This window comes from Gymnogyps californianus, chromosome 3, assembly GCF_018139145.2.
Source record: "Gymnogyps californianus isolate 813 chromosome 3, ASM1813914v2, whole genome shotgun sequence".
NCBI lineage: Eukaryota > Metazoa > Chordata > Aves > Accipitriformes > Cathartidae > Gymnogyps > Gymnogyps californianus.
Window position 1 is genome coordinate 98,453,608 of NC_059473.1, and position 19,396 is coordinate 98,473,003.

The 19,396-nt window shown below is 40.6% G+C and overlaps 1 protein-coding gene across 1 annotated transcript in view; it reads left to right on the top strand.

The window, feature by feature from the left end:
* Positions 1-19,396, top strand: part of EYS (eyes shut homolog) — a 950,400-nt gene that overhangs the window by 784,384 nt on the left and 146,620 nt on the right. The window lies entirely within an intron of this gene.

The following is a 19,396-nucleotide window of genomic DNA, read 5'->3' on the forward strand; positions in this document are numbered from 1 at the left end:
TTTTGCTTTCATGCAGCAATAATATTCAGTATTTCATCAGTGACCTATCAAAGCCAACAAACCAACTGCTATGGCCATTCAAGCTCATTAGCTACTGACTTGAAGAGCAGATGTTTGAATTCCTGTACCCTTCATGCTCTGGTTTAGACTAGGTCTTCTTCAATTAACTGACCTTACAGGTATATCTCAAGAACACAGAAACACAGAACCACATGATTGTTTAGGTTGGAAGGGACCTCTTGAGATCATCCTGTCCGACACTTCTGCTCAAGCAGGGTCACATAGAGCATGTAGGACCATGTCCGGTCAGGTTTTGAATATCTGAAAGAGGCTCCAGTCCCTTACTCATCTTTGTGGCCTTTTGCTGAACTCGCTCCTGTAAGTCCATATCTTTCTTGTAGTGGGGAGCCCAGAATTGGATAGAGCACTCCAGATGTGGTCTCACTGGTGCAGAAGAGAGGGAGAAAATTACCTCCTTTGACCTGAAGGACGGTCTTTCCAGTAAAGACTGAGGTAAAGAAGGCACTAAGTATCTCAGCCTTTTCCACAGCCTTTGTCAGCAGATTGCCTTCCCCATTCAGCAGTGAGCCCACATTTTCCCAAGTCTTCCTTTTCCTGCTGATGATCTTGCAGAATACTTTCTTGCTGCCCTGTGTGTGACTTGCCATGGTTAAGTACAGGTCAGCCTTAGCTTTCCTAACCCTGTCCCTGCAAGATCAGACAGCAACTCTATACTCCTCCTGGATCGCTTGCCTGTGCTTCCATGCCTTATACACTTTTTATGTCTGAGTTCAATTAGAAGTTTCTTGTTCACCCATGCAGGCCTCCCGCTGCATTTGCTTGATTCCTGCTTGTTGGGATGGGCCTTTCTTGAGCTTGTAGGAGGTGACATTTGAATATCAACCAGGTCTCCTGGATGACTCTTCTCTCCAGGTCCATATCTCATGGGTTTCTTCCAAACATCCCTGAAGAGACCAAAGTCTGTTCTATGACATCCAGGGTTCGTGCTCCTGCTTTTTGCTTTGCTCCCTCCTCTTAGGATCCTGGATTCTACCATCTCATGGTCACTGCAGCCAAGGCCGCTTCTGACTTTCACAACTTCAACTAATTCTTCCTTGTTTGTAAGTATCAAGTTCAGCAGAGCACCTGCACTTATTGTCTCCTTGATCACTTGCGTCATGAGACTGTCAATGTGCTCTAGAAATCTCCCAGATGGCTTGAGCCCTGCTGTATTGTCCCTCCGGCAGATACCTAGGTGGTTAATAACTCTGATTCTACTCCGAAAATTCTACCAAAATCTTTTGCATCTCTGTCTTAATTGGGTCGTGACCAGATTGATTGCTTCATTCTGTTATGAAAGAACTGTAGATCCCATTGGATTTGGTGATTTTTGTCTCCTCATCACGGGCAAAGCCTAGCAGAATCATAGAATCATAGAATCATTTAGGTTGGAAAAGACCTTTAAGATCAAGTCCAACCACAAACCTAACACTGCCAAGTCCACTACTAAACCATGTCCCTAAGCACCACATCTACATGTCTTTTAAATATCTCCAGGCATGGTGATTCAACCACTTCCCTGGGCAGCCTGTTCCAATGCTTCATAACCAATGAAGAAATATTTCCTAATATCCAATCTAAACCTCCCCTGGTGCAACTTGAGGCCGTTTCCTCTCGTCCTATCACTTCTTGCTGGGGAGAAGAGACCAACACCCACCTCACTACAACCTCCTTTCAGGTAGTTGTAGAGAGCAATAAGGTCTCCTCTGAGCTTCCTTTTCTCCAGGCTAAACAACCCCAGTTCCCTCAGCCGCTCCTTATAGGACTTGTTCTCTAAACCCTTCACCAGCTTCGTTGCCCTTCTTTGGATGCGCTTCAGCACCTCGATGTCTTTCTTGTGGTGAGGGGCCCAAAACTGAACACAGTATTCAAGGTGCGGCCTCACCAGTGCCAAATACAGGGGGACGATCACTTCCCTAGTCCTGCTGGCCACACTATTTCTGATACAAGCCAGGATGCTATTGGCCTTCTTGGCCACCTGGGCACACTGCTGACTCATATTCAGCCAGCTGTTGACCAACATGCCCAGGTCCTTTTCTGCTGGGCAGCTTTCCAGCCACTCTTCCCGAAGCCTGTAGCGTTGCATGGGGTTGTTGTGACCCAAGTGTAGGACCCGGATTAGCACTCCTGGCCGACTTGGCGTCATCTGCAAAGTTACTGAGGGTGCACTCAATCCCCTTGTCCAGATCATTGATACAGATAGTAAACAAAACTAGCCCAAATACTGAGCCCTGGGGAACACCACTTGTGACCGTCCGCCAACTGCATTTAACTCCATTCACTACAATCTTTGGGCTCATCCAGACAGCCAGTTTTTTACCCAGAGAAGAGTACACCCATCCAAGCCATGAGCAGCCAGTTTCTCCAGGAGAATGCTGTGGGAAACAGTGTCAAAGTCTTTAATAAAGTCCAGGTGAACAGCATCCACAGCCTTTCCCTCGTCCACTAATAGTATTTCTATGGTAAACGCTTGCAGAATACTCTCTTATTGGTTCCATACGGTACATACTGACTTAAGAATTCTCTTCTTTCACCTTCTATTTTATGCAGTTATCCTCAACATGGATAATAATTCACTGAGCTTTTTTATGGCAGCTGTGTTAAGAGGAGGGCAGAAGTGTCATTTGCTTTGGCCATGATTTTTTTTTTCTTTTCCCCTGAACAACATGATGTTTAAGAATGCAATTATGTTTTTATTTTGATTTTTATAATTTCTAGCTGGGTAGAGTTATTCTCATATGGAACTCAATTTCCATCATTAACTGATTTTGGACGGTTTATTCCAAAGTGGCTCACCACAGACCAGTTCATAGTATATGGAGTCACAATACTTTAATTTTCCCATTCATAGTATGTCATTCTACTTTTATCTCAGATAAAAGAGCTATATCACTATAGAAGTGATATCATCTGCTGTGTTTTCTTATTTGCAAGTTAAGGAGCTGCATTAAATGTCATTTGAGTACCTGCAAGGATGTGTAGTCCAGAAGCTAAAACAACTGATGGAAAACAATGCATTAAAGAAAGTTTAATCACTTCTGTTGCTAGGTGTGAGTTTTCTTCAGTCTCTTTCAAAAACATTCATATCAATATAAATTTTTAAATGTGAACTGTAGCAGCAGTTCAGTAATACTGAGTAGCATAGTACAGCACTGTCAGCTGCTTTTCCTGAAGTGGCAGGCATCCAGAATTCTTCTCACAGTTGTGGTGATCAGCAGCCTCCATCATACTGAACTGGACTCTGAGTCACAAACGGAATACTATGACCTACCTGAAACCACAGAGGCAACATAAGAAAGCAAAGTATATTTACAGTATTTCAAAGATAAAGATACTGAAAAACTATAAGGCTGTTGATTACTTATGTTATTTAAGAAAAATTCTAATGAGTTGTATTCACTCCATCTAACTTTACCTGCTTTCAAGTTAGGTATCTAGTCTGAAGGAGTTTGTCTGTATAACTGTGGATTTATGGCAAAAATTAAAAATTCTTACAGTACTCAGACTATTATTGCTCACTAGACCTTTTTGCCATTCAGCTAAAAGTTGGCAGCTTGTCTCTAGGTTACCTACCTCCACTGAAATACAGAGGTCAGTGTTAAATGATGAACATTCTGAAAAGATAAAAGAATGGGCTTGCAAAACAAAATTTATTTCTTTTTCACAATCTTTTTTCCCATTGATAACCCCTTCTTTCTGTTGCAATTACTGCAACTTCAAATCGACTTGAAAATTCAAGGTTCTGATGTGAGCCTTAATGATAAAAGGAATACATCTTATAAATTTCTTTAGTACATCAAAAAATAATAGTGCAAACAGTAACGAAGTTATTTGAATTTTAAACAAATTTCTCTTTCTTAAGTCCTGTTAGTATGGCGCACCTTCCAATCTCCTGTTGAACAAGAAATTTGAAAAATTAGATTTTGTTGGTAATTTTATGTAATCAAATTTTATGTCAAATCTGGCATTCTGTTAAATCAAATTCTGTCTGGGGGCAAGTGCTGACTTTTAACTCAAGAAGATGCTCTGAACTTGAGCTTGAAATTGATGTAGTAAATTCTTGTCTGCCCTTGAGTGTCCTGAAAAAAAAGAGAGCATAATTTAGCCTCTATTCCTCAAGGTATCCTCCACCAGAATTTAAACTTTTTACTTCATAGAATAAGAAACGCTACAGATGACTGTATTCCCTATAAGAAACAAGGATAGCTGTTATTTTTACCTATATTATTATCTGTTTTAAGAATCATAGAATCATAGAATCTATGATTCTATATTATTATCTGTTTTAAGAATGTAACATACTTCATTTGTATTACCAATGCTGCTAGAGGGTATTTATAATTATAACCATGTTCAACTTAGCATAATAAAGCAAAATCAGGTAACACATAATAGTCACTTTCACAGTAGTTTATTTTGGATTGCTTTTACCTTTGTAGGATGAACTAAATCATCCTAAAAGAAGACTGGTAAATCCTGTCTCATTTAGAGACTTTTAGTGTAACAACATATCATTTTAAAATCAGCACAAGAAATAAATTCTACCAATTCTACCAATCTGTGGTTTTGTTTGCACAAGTATAGTATCCTAGGAATAGATAGAAGAAAGACTGTTGTGAGCTCCTTTCTTTAAGCCTGTGACAGCTGGTGACCTTTGACTTCAATAAAGTTGTTCCACTTCCTAGACAACATTTACATTGAAAATAGACATATATTTTTGTTTCTCATTTTGCAATGTTATTTTGTTTACCTGGAAGCATAACTGTCTCATAAATATGTAAAATAATTAATCATTCACCACAAAGACTTGAAGATTTAACTTTTCACTAATGTACAAGACATACAAAGAAATGTTTTATGATGGTAAGCAAAAAAAGAAATACTTCTGAAGCCACTTCTGTCTTGTCAGTGGTCATTTTGGTATAAGTCAAGCTTTATATTTTGTAGACTGACTGTCCCAGTGAGAGTGCCTGTATAGCCTAGTGGTAGAATGTAAGGTTTTTTAATCTTTCCAGTGGTTAAGGTGCATTCCTGGCCAATAATTTTGTTGCATTTCCACCATTCTCCATCTCTAAAGTAGAAGACCGTACTGAAAATAATAAAGGTTGATATTCTCAGTTTCGAGCAATATTTTTATTACGTCCTTTTTTCCTAAGATAAGTCAAACATTTTGGTAATACCCCTCATACCTTGAATTTCATTGCTGTCAATTATTGATTTTAAAGAAATACCAAGTGGTTCAAGACAGCATATTTTATTTGTATTTTTCCTACTAGAACTGAAATGGTAAAAGGAATAAGACTAATAAGGGATGCTTACAAACTTTGTCATATCAATATTCACATGTTTAAACAGGATCAGATGTTTAATGACCATGGTAATCTCTAATGTATATTCAGTATTTCATTGTTATGCATATTACAAATATGTTGGTAATTAGATATGTGAGTAGATTGTTAGTTTTTCATGCTATAACCTTCACAAAGCATGACTAAAGTACTGTATAATTCAGAACATTGTAACACCTTCCTGTTTAGCAGCCCCTCTTATCAAAAGTGACATAAATAATAGCTAGTGTAATTTTCAGAATCAAGAATAACCAGAAAATCTCATTTTCCAAAGAAAGATCTAGGATTAATAATCACATTAAAGAAACAGTTTCAATGCACTGTTGATAATTGCAATAGTTATTTATTACTTTCTTAGTGACTGATGTTGCTAATAGCAGTTATTAGTTTATGTGACTTTACTGAAGCTCTATGTCACAATTTACTGAGTCTTCTAAAGTCAATGAGCTGCGGATTCACCAGAATTAAGGTATACATTATAAAACATAATGAATGTACATTTCATTACCTTTTATTTTTAGATTTGGCTTTGTGTTATAATTTTAAAATTCCAAGTTTTGAAGAATCTCTGTGTTTCTGCAAGGAAAATAGCAAGATTAAAGTTCTAATAGTCTGTATAACCCAATTCCCATTTTCTGGATACATCTGCTTTGAAAATCATATTATTATCCTTTCAGCAATGTTACAGCTACAGCATTTTTAAGTGTTCTTTTCATTATATCATGGAAATTCTAAACTGCATTTAACCTAAATTTCCAGAATTTTGCTAAGCTCTTTAGAACTCTCCCTTCACGTATTAAAGGAGACACTGCTTTAATGGTGCATACTGATCCTTTCAAGTGTGCCATAGTCCTTTTTTTTCTATGATGTGCTGAATAAAGCATTGTATTCCAAGTACTGTTGATGTGATTGCTTACTCACTGCAGTTTCTCTAGATAGATAGTTTCTGTTCCATGATCTCATGTGATTCACTTTTTCGTCTTGTGGCTGAGTGAGACAGATTGGCTGGGTGAGACTATCTGTTTCTGTGTGAAACAGATAGTAAAGCTTTCAAAATACTTGGCTGTTCCCTGTGTTCCAGGGAAGAAGCAAGATGCAGAGCCCTTCTGATCTACTTGGCAGGAGGAACAGTTCTTTCACATACCTGATAGTACAATGGGATTTCAGTACTACCAAAGAGACACTAGGTATTCTACATGAAACAATGCAGGTATCTGTGACTCGAAGGAAAAAGGAGTCACTGGATTACAGAGGGAATAATAAACTATTAAAATTCAAGATAATCTGGTATATTGAAAAATATTTCAATATTTATTTATTTATTTCTGAAGTATATAGAATTCTGTAAAATACCTTAATTTTCTGTTAGTTTGGCACAGCACATGGAACTATAGCAATAGAGTATATTGCCAAATAGCTTATGAAGGTGCCATGTTGCCTTCTTACTAAGAAGTGAGATGACTAGTAAATGTTTACACTGTTGTATTTGTGAGTTCTGAAGAGCTAAACCAAAAAAAAACTGTGAAGGCAAAACAACTTTTTTAATTCTCTTCCTCAAGCCTGTTGTTGCTTAAGTGGAAGATCAATACAGAAATAAAATTGGTTCAGTGTGCTTGTAACAGTTTGCAATTCTCTACAGGTTTGCTTTAGCTGAAAGCAATAGGAAGTGCTATTTGCTCTGTAGCTCTTGAAAACCAGTAAAAATTAAAAAACAGCAGGCATCTAGCCTTTGCATGAGTGTCCAAAAAATGAGTGGTGGAGGGAAGAAAATGTATCTGCCAGTTTGGCTTTCTTTGATACACCTCATGAGCACCAGTAATTGTAGGGGAATCAGAGGGCAGGTCACCACAAACAACGAAACAGGCAGTGAAGTTGTGCAGTCCAGACTACTGCGGGGTTAGCTGAATTTTCTCCTCTGTGCTGAGGAGAAGGGAGCAGTTCTTCTTGGTCTAGATGATCAGCTCCCAGCTCAGCAGCAAACTTCCTACCTGGTTTTAAAGAGTTTGGATAATCTTAGCTTGTTACTTAGTTTGCATAGCTCTAAAGTGGGAGTAGTACTTACCTATCTCAGAAAGATATTCAAAAGATTAAATGTTCTGAGGCCAAGTTAAGTATTTAAACAGATTAAAAAAAATGTGGCTTTGAGATCCTGGTGCATGATCTGTATTTTGTACTATACTCAGTCCAGCTCTGTGACCCAAAATCATCACAGGACCTCAGGTATACTAACTTGGGATCTCTGTTTCATACAGTTCATTGGAAATCCTTTTTTCATGGGGGATGAGGGAAGGGAGAAACGGTGATGGTTATTCTGTGGTTTTTTATTATCTTATTTTAATTGCTATAACCTTATTTTTTCTAACTTCTTGCTTTCTAAATAAATTTCAGGCAGATATTTAATATATAGTTTGCACATATGCAGAGAAGAAGGAACAAAACAGGACATCAGACAGCTAATTGTTTCAAGACTAGCCAGTTTAGGTCGAGTTTTACACACAGACAGTAAGAAAATTTGATGCTGCAAATTGAATCACTTGATTTAAGAGAGTATTGAGTAAAATTTACACATACATTTGTTAAATAGTCCTCCTTAGTAGTCAGATTAGAGAGAGACATGTGAGCTGCATCTTTCTGAAAGTCTGAAAGAAACTCATTTAAGGAACACAACCAAGGAAGGAAGGTATTTCTCTCCCTTTGACTGAAGTACATCAATTATGTGACGAATTTGTATTCTGGAATGTAGTTAACTCAGGTGGGAGAAGCTTTTTTATTCATCTCTCCACCACCCTGACTGTCATTATCCTTTGCTTGTTCTTTGAAGCACACATTGACCCGGCTTTTTATTAGACTATAAACTGTCCATGAAACTTTCTTCTCTGCTTGCTCGTCGTTGTGTGCCACTTGTCTTTTGTCCCACTCTCTTTAGGTTTGTTGATCTATTTTCTACGTAGTTACTGATGCTGCTGTTACATCTGCGATCGCCTTCATCCAAAGATGCTTTGTCATTTTGTGACCATTACTTGATGTTGGCCTTTACATGGCTGGAAATACAGAATTAAATAACAATGCACTTCACTGGAGACTGATTGCAGACAGAAATTTAAGCTGTGGGTAAATGTAGCAGAAACTACAGGTCAGACACCTTCACCAGAAAGAGGTTAGGTGTGCAGATTTGTGCTAGTATTACCTCTTGCAGTTCAAAACAAATAAAGATATTTTAAAATAGCTAGGACTAGTTTTCAAAGGCATTGCTGTCATACTGGGACTGACAAGGTTGTACAATAAGACACTTAGGTTTTCAGCTAATAAATTTTCATCCACATGTCAATAGCTCAATCTTTTAGCAAAGTGCATACAAAGTTTATAGAAAGAAGGTGTACTGCGTGCAGGTGCCCAGGTGCTGGCAGCAGGGGGGCTGCAGGGGGGGCATCTGTGAGGAGAGGCTGGGGCTGCCCCATGCCGGACACAGTTCCAGCCGGCTCCAGCCGACCCACCGCAGGGCACGGCTGAGCCCTGCAGCCAAGGTGGTGGCACCTCAGGGAAAATGTGTTTAAGAAAGGGCAAAATGCTACACAGGTGTAGAGGAGTGAAAGAAAAAAATGTATGAGAAACAGCCCTATGAATGCCAAGGTCAGAGAAGAAGGAGGGGAGGAGGTGCTCCAGGCACCAGAGCAGAGACTCCCCTGCAGCCTGTGGAGAGACCATGCTAGAGCAGATATCCACACTGCAGCCCATGGGCTTGCAGCAGGTGGATATTTCATGAAGTAACTGTGGCCCATGGAAAGCCCATGCTGGAGCAGAGGAAAAGTGTGAGAGGGAAGGAGCAGCAGAGAGGAGCTGTTATGGACTGACCACAACCCCCTGTTCCCCATCCTCCTCTTGCATTGCTTGGGGTGGGGAGATACAGAGGTTGGGAATGGAGTAAAGGTGAGCCTGGAAGAAAGGAGGTTAGGGAGAAGGTGTTTTAATTTTTGTCTTTGTTTCTTACCACCCAAATCTATTTAATTGGCAATAAATTAAGTTAATTTTCCCCACACCAAGTCTGGTTTTGACCATGATGGTAACTGGTAAGTGATGTCCCTGTCTTTATCTCTACCCAGGAGCTTTATCATCTCATTCCCCCACCCCTGCTGTCATGTTGAGGAGGGGCAGTGAGAGAGCAGCTGGGTAGGCATCTGGCAGCTGGCCAAGGTCAACGCACCACAGAAGGAACTGTGAAGTGATACAGAAAGTGATTTTTCTACGTTCCTTGCATACATAGTTGTATGGACAAAACTTTGCAATAAATATGTGACCTCTGTAGTTTATTTAAACCTGTGCTGCCTTGTGTTGGATAAGGTTTTATTCTTCTGTTGTTCAACAGAAGGTAAAGGTGAATATATTGTAGAATTCTTGTACATTATAACACATGTTAACACATTATAAGTGTTAGCATATACTGAACGTAGGAAAGTAATTAATGTCTAGCTCTACTAGTGCTATACTGGTGCTATTGTCTTTCCAGAGGCACGAAAAACATCTGCTGCGTTACAAGCTATTTCAGGATACAGTAACTATTTTAACATAGTTTGTAAACAGGTTATCTGGATCTGTGGAAACCCTGTGCTTTACTATGAAATGACAAAACTTTATGTAAGGCCAAATCTGCATTTGAGCTCACACTCCAAGTGAACCGTATTAAACAGACATGTAATGTGGAGGTTTGGAGTACATTAAAATAAAATTCTTCTCCAGGCTGTGGACTGCCTTTTCTGGAGGCTTTGCTCAACTGCAGTATCACATGTTTGCTGTACATTTCCCCATTTGGGAAACAGTGCTTATCTAGCACCAGTTCACATCTGTGCCTTGGGATATGTGTCCCTGTGGTTTTTCTTCTATAGCTTCTATGCAGTTTGCGGTGCTGGTCAGCCTTTTGCATTGATGGTGGATATGACTTCCTACTGAACTGATGGGGTTTAGTGAGAACACCAGGAACTAGGGATCTATACATTGTCACAGAAATTGTTTTATCCCCCCTACAGTTCACATTGTCTTGTCAGAGCTGGCAGCACCTAGGGGACTAGCAGTAATGAAAGATGTGAATGTGGGAGCTATAGTATAGCATGCTGTGTTGCTACTAAATTACTCAGCAGCTGTTCAAAACACCTTCAGAAAATACATTTTCTCTTGCATTTGAATACATTTTATGTAAATCTGATAGGTGGTTTGGCCCCTGGGTTTTGTTCCCAGCACTGTCAGAAACAATCTTCTGCAACCTCTTTTGTTCACCCATCTGGAAAATAACCCGATTATTCTTGCCTGCCTTTTGGGGGAGGGTGTAAGTTTTTCTCAATGGCAAATGTTGTGAAAAATACAAATCTAAACACCAGTCTGTGGCTGACATAAGACAAGGCATGATCCGACCATTTCTCTCCTTGGCTGAAGTAGATGAAAAGCACTCTTCCTGAAACAGCCGAAGAGGAAGGTGTTTATTATTAAGATTGCAAGCTCTTCCTTCACCTTTAACAGAAGAGAAGCACATATCGCTTTGTTTTAGTGAATTTATTTGGACCAAATACTTACCCCTATAATCTTTCTGTAGAGTCTTACCCCAGATTTCTAACTGTATTTCATGTAGGTAGTGAATCTGGCACTTCTATCGTACCACTTCATAAATTATGTTTCTTCAATTCCCATGTAGAGCAGTGTATACACAAGCAGTTTTACTCCAAACATAAGGTGGAGATATGTAAGATAAAACAGGCTCACAGTGACACAGGTGGAGTTTACTGGTTACTTGATGCAGACAATAATCGCAGCAGCAGCCTATGCCAAATGTATATACAGGTTTTTCAATTTTAAAACTCAGTGTGGTCATGCACTGAGGTTCTCCCAGCCAATGATGCAGTATTGTTGGTCTTGCTAAATACCTGGTTCCTGCTCCAAGGGCTAGGAATGCTTTCTAAAGCCTGTATTATTGCATCTGTTTCCTCGTAACCTCTTTAAGCCTCAAATTTTATCCAGAAAGTTTTTGGATTTGTTTTGGGCTTTTTTTCCAAAACACAGAGCACATATTTAATAATAGGGAAATTCTCTGTTTAATAATAGAGAAAAGTGGTAGGCATCACCGTTTGCTTTGTCTCTAATAAAAATTGCAAAAAGTCTCAGAATGCTAAAAAGTAATCCTATGGCATTCAAGTGTTCACACATTCCAACACATACAACATTCATTTATATTGAATGGCAAATGGCTGCATATTATTGCATATAATACTTTTCAGCAAAAAGTATTTTGAGCCAGTATAACATCTGCAACATTTTATTTTCTTGTGAGTTTTACACTGATCAGCATCTTACAGCTTTTGGAATTAAGGTATCTCTTATTAAAGTCCTCTTTGCTCAGGAAGGTAGTGTTAGTCTTCCTGGGCAGGCAGTTGAAGAGAAGGCTGATTAACTTAGTCTGATTAGCTGTGAACCACTGCAGAAATTCTGCTGATCTGACTAAAAAATAATCTTTTGGGGGATTTGGTAATTTGGGTTTTAGTCGGATCAGATGTCTAATGACACTCACTGAACAGCTGCATCAAGGTGCTATTGGGCATCATTCGTTTTGGCAGCAGCACAATCTCAGATTGACTAAAACTGCCCCTTGTTAACAGTAGTTTAAATACGAATTATTTTACCACTCAAGCAAGTATGGCAGTCAGACCCAAAAAGAGGCCTAGATCTTGGAAAGTCCCCTCTCATTCTTTATAACGGATTCTGTTGATTCTTACTTTGACGAGTTAATGTGTAGAAGACAAACCTTACCCAAAGACAGTGGGTCCAACACTGTCAGAATTAGTTCACTTCATACCACTGCTTTGCGGTTTAAAGTTATTTGTCCATATAATTTTAATTACAGCTGATCATGTTTTCTGACAGGTTTGCAGCAAGGTTATGGGATTTTTTTGGTAGCTTTTATCTTCTTGTTCATGTGGTACTAAATCAGTGATTAAATGTAGAATACATTTTTGCTCTCACTTAGAATTCTTTCCATGATGTTTTCTTTTTTCTTTTTTTTTTTTTAAACTACTCAAAATCTACTTTAAGAAGACAGAGAAAGGATAAGATGTCATTTTTCTGTTATGAGTAGGAAGACTGTTAAGTACGCCAAAGGTTGCACACTGAATACAGAAGACCAAAGGGTCAAAACATTTACAGCTACGTTAAGTAGGAAATGAAGCAGCACAGAATTGTTCAGTTTAAATTCAAGCTGAGCTGCAAGAAGCTAGTACATCTCATCTCACCTTACACAAGTTCTTGAACTAAACATGAACTAACATTTTGCCACCTGAAACTTTCACGGCATAGTGCTGCTGCATCTTCAGATGATTAAATAAATTAAATTGCCTAATAACTGGGAAAATTGTAGGTACATATTCTGTACTTTTCAAATCTCATTGCATACCTTTAAACAAAAGGTAGACAAAAATTCAGAGATTCTATTCCTCCAAACTGCATATTCAATCATTTGAGATCTTTTAGATGTCATCAGCTGAGAGTATCCCTGCTCATTTTCATTCCAGATAATTGAGGATAGTTTTCTATGGGCTCAAAAGAACTTGTCCTTTAAATCATTATCATGGACGAAGGACAAGTAGATTCCAAAATGTTGAGTTGATCAAAGATGAGTATTAAACACTTTGCCTAATAAGCTTCTTACTCTCTCCTTTGCAGTTCTCCCTCTGAAAATAATCATGCTGTCTATGTCAGTATAGAGTTGGTTTCTGATTCAAGCCAAATAAGGGCTGTTTCTTCCCTACATACCCAAACTGTTACATCAACATTCAGCAGTGACAATAGAAGACAAACACAGAACTTCCTTTGCTCCCCCAACCCTTCCTGAATGAGAAAAGAGTGATAAAAGGAAGATAGTGAAAAGAAAATAAAGCTAATTAATCATGCAGTAGATTTCCCATAATAGATTCCCCACACAACTTATTCTGCTTATCTAATTATATGCAGCACATATTACAGTTGAATCATCATCAGCATGCACCCAGCTGTTCATATGCCAGGCACAGGTGTTTGGGTTTATTTTTTTCCTTCCTGACCAGACAGTAGTCTATTTTTGTTATTATTTTTTTAATTTGAAAAACAATCCAATAGCTGTTTACTGAAAGCAGTTGTAGGATTAGCTGATCTAATCCTGCTCACCCTATCTTCCTGTCTACACTCTTCCTCTGGCTCGCAAATGAGAGGCAGATGCATTATAGAGGAAGTTTTCCAGATTCATCATTAGGCAAAGCACTTAATATTGACTGAAGACAGACGAATATTTAACTGCTACAATTTAATCAATACAATGGGTATGTTCTTTAAAAGCAAGTTGGGTTTAGCTTGATTCTTCTTAATTTCTAGTAACTTCATATAGGAATGATTACTTAGTGAATATAACCACGGCAATCACAGAACTTGCACTCATTACCTGATGTATTTGGCATTCTTGGGACATGATCTTGGGCAAGACTTTTCATCTATCTTTGCTTCAGCTCCTACCCTGTGATATAAGATTCGCAGAGATCTTGTTATTATAAAATTCATTAATAATCACAAAGTGCTGAGATGCATAGCTGAAGATAAAAATAATCTAAACAAATAGCTTATGTCTGATAGGTAAAGATGTTTCCTAAAATACACTACTATTCAGTTAAAACATTTAAAAACAGATCGACTTTGCTTTAACCTACTGCTGTCTTTTCTGTCCTTTCAACAAGGCTTTCATCATTGTCTCCCATAATACCCTTATATCCAGATCAGCTAAGTGGGTGGAAAATTTGATGGTCAGCAGTGCATAGTCTAGCTGGCAGTCAGTTACTAGTGGCATCCCTTACTGCTCAATACTGTGACCAAAAGAAATAATTAAGCAGTGCATTGAGTCCTTCAGAGGAAAAGAATCTTTCAGCACGGCCTCCTACGGATTGCTTCATGGGCATGTCAGAAGTATACTGCTATGAATGCTCTTCTGACCAGGTTAGAAATGTTTTTACTGTACCACATTCTTTGAAATTATCCTTTTTTTCCTTTCCTATTTAAATTTGAAGGACAACTTTCTTCTCCAAACCTGGCAAGTATACGGTATGTAGGCTGGAATACGTTGATATATTTAGTTTGATCATTTTTTAATAAGCTTGTTGTGTTCTTGCTATTTTGGTGTTTAGAGCTTGAGAGAGTGACTTGAAATGAAAGACAACTTTTTTTTTTGCATTCTAAAGCAAGACTTCTTTTTTTACAACCCATTTGATGAAATTCAGCTACTGATCATCATTGAATCCTCTGAGTAAAATGACATCCACAATGTGATCGTATTACCATCCATTTTTCTATAGTGCCCAGTATTCTTTTATCTATTGCAGTAAAAAAAACCCATAAAATAACCTTTGGAGAAGGAATGCTGTAATGGGACCAGCTAGAATCATGAATACAAACATACAGAAAACAGCGCTGAAATGTAAAAATCAGTGTATACCTTGGCTTTATGGTGGGCCATATTAAAAGAGTGTCTACTTTTAGGCCCCTGTTAGGACACTCAGGTGTTAGAGTGCCTAACAATTGTCTGTCCTTCAGGCTCATTCAGACCACTTCAGTGAGTTGTTTATTTTTAATGTTGACTGCGGAGGCAGCCAGGCACCTCTGTGACAATGTGTCACTCCCACGTGTTGAGTTGCAGCATTTAGTACCAATGGGCAGGGAGCAGGACAGGGTATGGGACAGGCCTGACTCACACCCACACATTATGGGGTTCCCTCCCTTTTAGGATACTGAACATTGACTCTCCCAATACAGAAAAGGAGTTTAATAAAACCAGAGAGAAACTAGAAGCAACTTGACTTCAGGCTAGTAAGGTAGAATATTTCTATTGTGTTTCCACTGCACTTCATGTATATTATTCAGTGACCTTAATGACATCAAAGTATGTAAGAATTCCTTGGGCCAGGTGAGTGCCCTTCACAGTGATACAAGCTCAAGTTCATTCTTGTGTTTCTTCCTGTGACCTGGCAAATGATCCATTCCTTTCTGTGTAGTGGCCTGCCTTCAGTGAGAAGGCTGGAAAGTGGTCCTACTCCATCTCAGCCCATTCCAGTTCCCACCTGGATGACGAGGCTGTTGTCTTGGAGCATGCACTCTGACGCTTCACGGTTGAAGAAGACTAGACAGAAGGTTTCCTACTAAACAAATTCCCTAACCACAAGACTTTTTTTATAGAAAATGGACACCTGCCTTTTTTCACTACGTTGTATGCTTGTCTTAACATGTATGTGTTTATTACGCATACTTAACACGTCATGCTCATTAAGGGAATGAGGAAGGGGTTTGGGCACCTTACTGTCTATCTGTAAGCTGTAGGAGACTCAAGGAAGAAATTAAACAATGAGGTGCTCAGGGTAGGAGCATCTGGAGCATGTGTGTGGTTACATTCTGAAGGACCCTTCTGAGGCACCGTCTTGAGCAACCTTCCATAGCTGACCTTCCTGTCAGCAGGGGAGTTGGATGAGACCAGCTCCAGAGGTCCTTCCAACCTCAATTCTGTGATTATGTGATCGTGAGGCAGAAAGCAGGTCCTATCAGCCTTTGGGTCTCAGAATAAAACATAGATGCCTAACTTACACTGTTGATCCTGGAGAGTATGTGTCAAAATGGGTTTGGGGTTTGTTTTTCCAAATCTACATTTTCCAAAGCTTGCTTACACACAGGGTTAAATGTTTTGCATACTGCATATTTCAGAGCTCTTCACTAGTCTGTATGTATTTTTATTTAAATGGGTATTTTCCTTTTACTTTTCTGTCAGACTTGGGCTCTGAGGAATTCAGTCTGGTTTATGATTCGTGTCCATGGAACTATGGGTTATGTGCAGGTGGATCTCTGACATCACCTAGCCTATCCTTGGTCTGCTGTTGGTTTACGGTTTGACACAGGACAAGTGTGTTGGGTTTGTGCGGCAGGGTTTTGGCAGCGGGGGAGGGGTTACAGGGGTGGCTCCTGTGAGAAGCTGCTAGAAGCTTCCCTGGCTCCAAGTCAGACCCGCCTCTGGCCAAGGCCGAGCCCATCAGCAATGGTGGTAGCGCCTCTGTGATAGCATATTTAAGAAGGGGAAAGACTGCTAAAAAAGAGCTGCAGCAAAGAGAGGAGTGGGATGTGAGAGAAACAACCATGCAGACACAGAGGTCAGTGAAGGAGGTGCGCCGGAGCAGAGATTCCCCTGCAGCCCATGGTGAGACGGCAGGCTGTCCCCCTGCAGCCCATGGAGGTTAACAGTGGAGCAGATATCCACCTGCAGCCCGTGGAGGACCCCACGCTGGAGCGGGTGGCTGGACCCAGAGAAGTCTGTGACTCCGTGGGAAAGCCCACGCTGGAGCACTTCGTGGAGGACTGCAGCCCGTGGAAAAGACTCATGCTGGAGAAGCTCGTGGAGGGCTGACCCCCATGAGAGGGACCCCATGCTGGAGCAGGGGAAGAGTGTGAGGAGTCCTCCCCCCAAGGAGGAAGGAGCAGCAGAAACAATGTGTGATGAACTGACCGCAACCCCCATTCCCGCCCCCCTGCGCCGCTGGAGGCGGGAGGAGGTAGAGGAATCAGGAGCAAAGCTGAGCCTGGGAAGAAGGGAGGGGTAGGGGGAAGGTGTGTTTTTAAGATATGGTTTTATTTCTCATTATCCTACTCTGATTTGATTGGTAACAAATTAAATTGATTTCTTTTCTTTTTCCCCAAGTTGAGTGTGTTTTGCCTGTGACCATAATTGGTGAGTGATCCCTCCCTGTCCTGGTCTCGACTCAGGAGCCTTTCATTGTATTTTCTCCTCCCCATCCCACCAGGGGGGAGGAGTGAGCGAGCAGCTGTGTGGTGCTTTGTTGCTGATTGGGCCTAAACCACGACAACAAGTCATTTCACTTCTTTGACAAATAGAAGGATTAATAATGAACTTATTCATAGGGCTGTTGCAAAGATTAGTTAGCTAGTAAGTCCTCAGTCCACTCTGCAAATTTTAATATGCATTTACAAAAGAGACTTTTTCTTTACATGGACTGCCTAATTGCTTTATATGTCACTGTATTTTCACGCTCATATGCATAGTGTCACAGGGACAGCCTCATGCTGCCTGCATTCTCCAGTTCGTCAAAATGCAGCCATGGTGCTGAAACACGAGGATCAGCTTGTGGCTTCCCCTACCCTTAGTGCCTTCTGCCTGCGCACTGCACACCAGATTTCATCTTGATGTGCTTGATTGATTAGTGTGGGTGTGGTTATGCCAGGAAAAGAGATGATACCTCACTTAATTCAATACTTCTTTTATTAACTAAGATTAAGAAATCAATAATAATTAAAATTAGAAAGGCAAGAATACCAAACAAGCACTACTTAAACAACAGTAGTGCCTAGTAACAACACAACACGTACACATCTCACTCAGGCATTACCAGTTACAGTTGCATGCCATCTGCAGCCCATGCCACAGCTGCAGCAGGGAGGCCGTGCACCATGGTAACCATCATCCTGGCAGGGCCCTGAACACATCTCCCCTCCTGGGGTCTGGCCACCAGGGCCATCTCAGAGTCTGCACCATGGAGGACATCCTTCCCACTGGGGACCGTGGGGAAGTGCTCCCCAACAGTGCTGTGATGTGAACACAGCCAGGGCTAATCCCAGTCCACGAGGAGTTGCTTTCAGCTGAGACTCAACTGCTGTGCCTGGCCTGAGCTACTGCCCCACCACCCCACAGCTGTGCCTGTTCTTGGCCAGGTACCCCACGAGTTCAGGTCCCAACCTCAATCCCAGCCCATGGGCTGACCTCCCAGCCTGGACCCAGCATGGGCCCGTATTCAGCACCAGGAGGTGCTGTTTCAATATGATCCCAGTCAGAAAAGCACTCAGACTCTGTAAAGTATCATTTAAAATGCTATTTATTAGGGCTAACACTATAAAGAAGAGGATAGTACAAGCATCTTACACCCCTTCAGATGCTCGTAAGCCTGGGTTGTGCAGCATTGAATGGGTCTCTGATCAGAGCGCAGCACTCAGTGCAGATCACATCTGTGAAAGGGTTACGCAATTTTGATCATTCGAGCTATTATTGGATTTTCTTACAAGAGAACAACTCTGTTCATCATTTCTAGAGCTGCCCTGCTCCTGGCTGGGGTGGTGGGACAGGCCCTGGCTGTCAGACCCTGCCCTGCCACCCCAGGGAGGCCTTATGGCTTCTGAGACCCCAGCCTTGAGGGAGCAGCTGGCCCACACTGTGTCCTGACTGTTCAAGTTCAGAATATAACACTTGGTCTACCTTGTCCTAGGTCCAGCAAAGAGATCAAGGCTCCAGTACTTCCTCCCATGAGGCAGTACTTCCATGCACAAGTTAGACCTACTGGTGCTGGCTCCTCTAGGGTCTTCAGAGCATCTTTTCTCCCACCACAGTTTGTGTAGTACCACGGTGGGTTTAGATAAGCAGTCTCCTGGTCTGAGCATTATGTGGTTGCTCAGTCAATTTTAGCGATTTCCTCCAGTCATTCCTTTCATCTCCCGTTGCTGATTCCTTCCTCATGTTATTTTCGGTATCAGTCTCCAGGCAAAGTTATTTACCTCTTCATGTTACTTTTGTGTCACTGCTATAGCTAATCTCCAGGCAAACATGGTTGACTTCTCCCCACCGATCATGCTTAGTGACCCACTTCCTTACAACTAATAGCCATGAACACTTCTGCGTAACATTTGTCTCTGGCAAGTTTGTGGTGACCAGGGAGGACCATCCAGACCCTCTCACACACTGAGATCCAAAAAAAAAATCCAGCTCCTATGAATAATCCTGTTTAGTTTGATGAACTGAATGCTGACTGATGATGCTGAGTGTCACCTGAATAAAAAGATTTAGTATTAGCTTTGGTTATTTTGTAATTAACTGTTAAACTATCTCAAACCAACAGTTTCAGCAGTTACTGGATCTGTCTTCTATGTGTGTATTTTTCTCCCTGTGATAT